The sequence below is a fragment of the Malania oleifera genome, chromosome 9 (assembly GCF_029873635.1).
Source record: "Malania oleifera isolate guangnan ecotype guangnan chromosome 9, ASM2987363v1, whole genome shotgun sequence".
Classification (NCBI taxonomy): domain Eukaryota; kingdom Viridiplantae; phylum Streptophyta; class Magnoliopsida; order Santalales; family Ximeniaceae; genus Malania; species Malania oleifera.
Window position 1 is genome coordinate 18,309,545 of NC_080425.1, and position 5,608 is coordinate 18,315,152.

The 5,608-nt window shown below is 35.2% G+C and overlaps 1 non-coding gene across 1 annotated transcript; it reads right to left on the reverse strand.

Annotated features, from left to right (window-relative positions):
• Positions 1-396: 396 nt before the first annotated feature.
• Positions 397-502, reverse strand: LOC131165185 (small nucleolar RNA R71). The gene has a single exon (XR_009139502.1). It is a non-coding gene; the product is annotated as a small nucleolar RNA R71 (small nucleolar RNA).
• Between the last annotated feature and the right edge of the window lie 5,106 nt (positions 503-5,608).

Sequence of the window (5,608 nt, forward strand, 5' to 3'; positions counted from 1 at the left end):
CCCCCCCCCACCTACCTGTGGTGGGAGAGCAAAACCTTCAACCTCTTAGGGACTACTTTGTATCTAATGCATATACCTCGTCGTCCTATATCCGATTCCCGGATGTTCAGGTGTCACAATTTGAGATAAAGACTTCAATCATCTTGGTGTTGCCCAACTTTCATGGGAACTCTACTGAAAATCCTTATCAGCATCCAGATGAGTTCTTAGAAATTTGTTCCACCATCTACATACCTAATTTCAGTGATGATGCTCTGCATCTTAGGTTTTTCCTATTCTCTCTGAAGGATAAAGCCAAATATTGGCTGACATCCTTAGAACCGAACTCGATGGCCACTTGGACCACTATGCAGCATGAATTTCTTAAAAAGTACTTACCAATCGGGAAGACTAACTAGTTTTGGAGAGCCATCACAAGTTTCTCACAGATGGATGGGGAACTCTTTTTTGAGACTTGGGAGCGCTTTAGGGACCAGCTCCGTAAATGCCCACATCACTAGGTCCCCAAGTGGCAATTAGTCCAGACTTTCCACAAAGGGTTGGCTGAGAGAGATAAGTCCATGGTTGATGCGTCGTGCGGAGATACCTTCCTCACTAAGCACGAGAACGAAGCTTGGATTCTGTTTGAAAATTTGGCTGAGAACTCTCAGTAGCACATGACTGCTATTTGTAGACTACTCAATCCACCAACTTCGAAATGCAAGGGAGTCTACGAGTTGACTGCAAACCAGGACCTAGCCCCTACTCTGCATGCTATATCTAAAAAGTTATATCAATGCTTGTCCTTGGGACTACAGAAAATAGCGTGTGCAGAGGTTTGCGCATTTTCTCTAACCTTTCACATACATATTAGAATTGCCCGCATGGGCACTCCCAGCCGGAGCTTGTGCAAGAGGAAGTAAAGGTCACTCATAATTGGTAAGATAAGCCGTCCAACAGCCTTTATTCGAATACCTATAATCCCAGGTGGAAACAACATCCTAACTTCTTGTTGAGGCCACAAGCTCTGGGTTTTCAAGCCCAAAAACCTCCACAAGCCCCCAATGCTTTGCCTCCACGACCATACCAAAATCTCCAAAGTCATCTTGATTCAGGCCCCAAATTTTCAACTAACTAGCAGCTATCTCCTTTGCAACCCAAATATGACACATTCCAAGAGATGGTGCTAAGGTGCATTAAGGATATTGAAGCTGATTGTTAAGCAAATCGGCAACTCCTTCACTCTCACTCCCATTCCATTGCAGAGCTAGAAGCCACTTGAGGACAACTAGCTGCTACCTTGAGTCGGAGAGATGAAGGCAAGTTGCCAAATCAGCCTATAGTAAAACCTAAAGGACAATATGGGGTAGAATGTGAATCGGTCGCTGACCCCTCATCATATTTTGAGCAGGCCCAGGCAAATGAAAAACTGGAAGCACCCAAAGTTGATTCATGCACTCTTTCTTCCTCTAGTCGGGTACAAAGACCATTGAGTCTCACGCCTACCACCAGAAGGACCACACCTAACTTTATCCCCCATAGGATTTTTCATGGCTATCTAGTGACACATCCGATAGCCCCACTTGCACCCTCTATATTTAGGAAAGAGGTTTCCATTGAATCCATCTGGGACATGTTTAAACAAGTGAGAAAGGATAAACCTCTCCTCGATGGCATTAAGCAATCACCTGCATTCATAAAATTTCTTAGGGACTTGTCAACGCAGGGGACAAAATCAAGGGTGCACATGGATGGTTTGGTTAAGCAGATCAAGCATATAAGTTCAATAATGTAATAACCCGTAAAAACAAAGAAAAAAAATTAATTAATTAAAATTATTAATCAGTTAATTAGTTAAACATTATTAAATTAATATATTAAATAAACAAGTAAAAAGAAATAGTATAAAAAAAAGTTAAGAGTAATTATTAATTAATTAATTAATATTAAAATAAATAAATAATATTTAAAAAAATTTATTATGAATTAATTAATTAATTAATATTATTAAATCTGACGTATTAAATAAATAATATGATATATATAATGGTTAAAGTATATATGTATATATATATATATATATAAAATATAATATTATTATGTTATATGTAAAGTAAGTAAAGGAAAGAAAAAAAAAAAAAAAAAGGGAAGCAGAGGCTTCCTGCGAATTGCAGAAGCCTCCTGCATCTTCTTTTCTCCCATTTTCTTAGACCATCTCTCACCTCTCCACTCCTCCGTCTCCGTCTCTCTCTCTCTCTCTTCTCAATTTATCGGCAGATACTCGATCGATCAGGAAATGGAAGGTGCCGTTGGATTCCTAACTCCGCCACCGACATTTCTATTAGAGCGGATTTGTCGTGGGAGCGGCGTAGGCACCATTCCTGAGGTAAGGTAACTTTCCCCTAATTTCTCAATTTCTCGTTAAATCTGCTGTCAAATCGACGATCAAGTACCACCACAGGGTCCTAGTTGTCGTTGTCGTCATTTTGGTGTAGGTAATTCTTCAATTAGGGTTTTCTAAGCCCTACTCCAAAGCGAAAGTGGGATTTGAGAAATTTGGTAATTTGACTATATTTAAGGGTATATTTATTTATTTAAAATTTATAGATTTAGGAAATATTAAAATAATATTTTATTCAAGATTAATTACATGGAACTAGAATTTTTAATTTCAGGGTTCGGGTGAGTGCCGCAGGCATCTTTTTGGGATCCCTATTGGCATAGTTCAAGAAACTAGGTATGGGGGAAAATATATATTAAACCATAATTTTTATAAAATTTAATGAAAAAATAAATTGTACTATATATACGTGTATATGTTTCGGTATGGGTAAAATGCCAACTGTTTAAATTATATTTTTTCGAGTTTAAGGTTGTTTATTAGATATGTATATGCGAAAATGAACTGATGAAAGTGAGAAATATTTTCAGGATAATTATGTAAAAAATGAAAGGTATTTTCAGTACATAAACGTTAAATGTTGATTGACTTATTTTACAGGTAATGTATGAATTTTATTACTAAACTGTGTGGCATAAGATTCTGTACAAATATATGTTAAATGTATGAGATGCAGGTTAAGTAAGTAATGCATTGTGAATAAAAAATGATATAAACTATGCTGTTTGTGTGTGTTAATGCAACCATGTAAACAGCTGAAAAATACTGGGTAAACAACTAAAAAATACTAGGTAAAATAGCTGAAAGATGTTGGGTAAATGTGTAACAGCTGAAAAATGCTGGGTAAAATAGCTGAAAGATGCTGGGTATGAAATGAAATGAAATGAAAAGGGAAATGAATGGAATGGAAATTAAATGTGAAATGTGAACAATATAAAATGGGAAAGAGTCACTTAAAGTGAAATGAAATGCAATGTTTAAGCTATGAACATGAACGGATGTGTATAATTGAATAATGATAGAAAAGAATAATATATTATGATATTAGAAGTATTTATGTATATAGAACATGTTACGTTTGGGCGGGGTGCACTGTTCGCTTCAGGGCTTACTGAGTAAGGTGAGTGCACTAGTAGTTTTAGATGTGGCAGTAGCTGCATAACGTACTAGGGCAGAGGGAACCTACTTGTATGAGCGGGTAGATTTCCTTATCCTTAGGGCCTTTGCTGGTAAGCTATTGTTGAACGGTGTGAGTACGAGATCAATCTAACACTTGAGGGTTTACTGAGTAAGGTGAGTGCCCTAGTATGCTTTATTAGTGACCTTAGGGTTACCTAAATATTAGAGCAGAGGGGTCCTACTTGTATGGGCGGGTAATCACCCCGATCCTCGGGTAATCTCGTGAGTTAAATCTTTTGCATGTGTTTGATTAGGATCAAAGAATGGTTTCAAAAATTGTGTTAACGATTTTTAAATGTTAAATATTATGTTGTTATATACCTCATGTTAGCCACACGCTGTGTTTAATATATGGTTTCTTCCCTTACTGAGATGTGTCTCACCCGAATATGAATTTATCTTTTTCAGGATTTCCTCGAGATCAACCTTTGAGAGCTCGAGATTTTTATAGCATTATTGGGAAATAGAAAAATAAAAAGGTATATTTCTATGTTAATTTTGGGATGTATAAAGTTTATGTTTTATGTTTTAAATCTTCAAGATATTATGAATGGTTGTGAAACATACTGGTATTGTGAATACTAAATAATTTTGGGAGATATGTGTATATATGAGAATACAGGTGGATGCATGATTTATTATGATGTGTAGATGGATGTAGAAAACTCCGGTATTATATTTGTTAAAAGATTGTAGTTATGTTTTCTGTTGCGTATACTATGAAGTATGGATTATTAGGGATTTTATCAGGTATAACACACCGGACCCGAGTTTAAGGGTTCGGGACGTTACATTATGGTATTAGAGTAATGTTCAGCCGAAAATGTGATTAGATTCACATCGCCTAGATATGGAAATGTTAGAGTATTATGTTAGGGATGATTTATACCAGAGTATAGGATTGAGTTGCGATAAGGATAGAGATGGGTAGATTAAGATATCGTTAGGAATTCTGAGTTGTGTTTTGTAAGTTTGGGGGCAAAATTTCCTTGGTGGTCTTCTGTGTTTTTCTGAAGAAGTAGTTAGCTTCAAAAAATCATGGTAAATCCATCAATGGTGATGTTTCCAAACAAAGAAATTCGAACTTGGGATTTGAATTCATCGATTAGGTTAATTGATTTCAGAGGTTATGGTATCGGGGGTTAACCAACAGATACCACTAGGCAGTAGTGGACTAGCACATGTTTATATGATGGTCCTAGATGAGGCAGATAAAGCCAAGGGGGCAGATATGAATTTATTTTGAAGATGATGATGATTTTATTTAATTATTGATGATGCAAAAATTTATTTGGGAGACATATTTATTGGATGGTATGAGGTATAGTAAATCGTAGAATTATGGAGATGAAAGACTAGTAAAAATTTCGAGGACGAAATTTCTTAAAGGAGAGAAGAATGTAATAACCCGTAAAGAAAAAAGAAAAAAAAATTAATTAATTAAAATTATTAATCAGTTTATTAGTTAAGCATTATTAAATTAATGTATTAAATAAACAAGTAAAAAGAAATAGTATAAAAAAAAAGTTAAGAGTAATTATTAATTAATTAATTACTAAAATAAATAAATAAATAATTAAAAAAAATGTATTGTGAATTAATCAATTAATTAATATTATTAAATCTGATGTATTAAATAAATAATATGATATATATATATATATATATAATGGTTAAAGTATATATATATATATATATATATAAAAGTACGTAAAGGAAAGAAAAAAAAAAAGAAAAAAAAAAGAAAAAAGGAAGCAGAGGCTTCCTGCGAATTGCAGAAGCCTCCTGCATCTTCTTTTCTCCCAGTTTCTCAGACCATCTCTTACCTCTCCACTCCTCCGTCTCCGTCTCTCTCTCTCCCTTCTCAATTTCTCGACGGATACTCGATCGATTAGGAAATGGAAGGTGTCGTTGGATTCCTAACTTCATCACCGACATTTCTATTGGAGCGAATTTGTTGTAGGAGCAGCGTAAGCACCATTCCTTGGGTAAGGTAATTTTTCCCTAATTTCTCAATTTCTCGTTAAATTTACTGTCAAATCGACAATC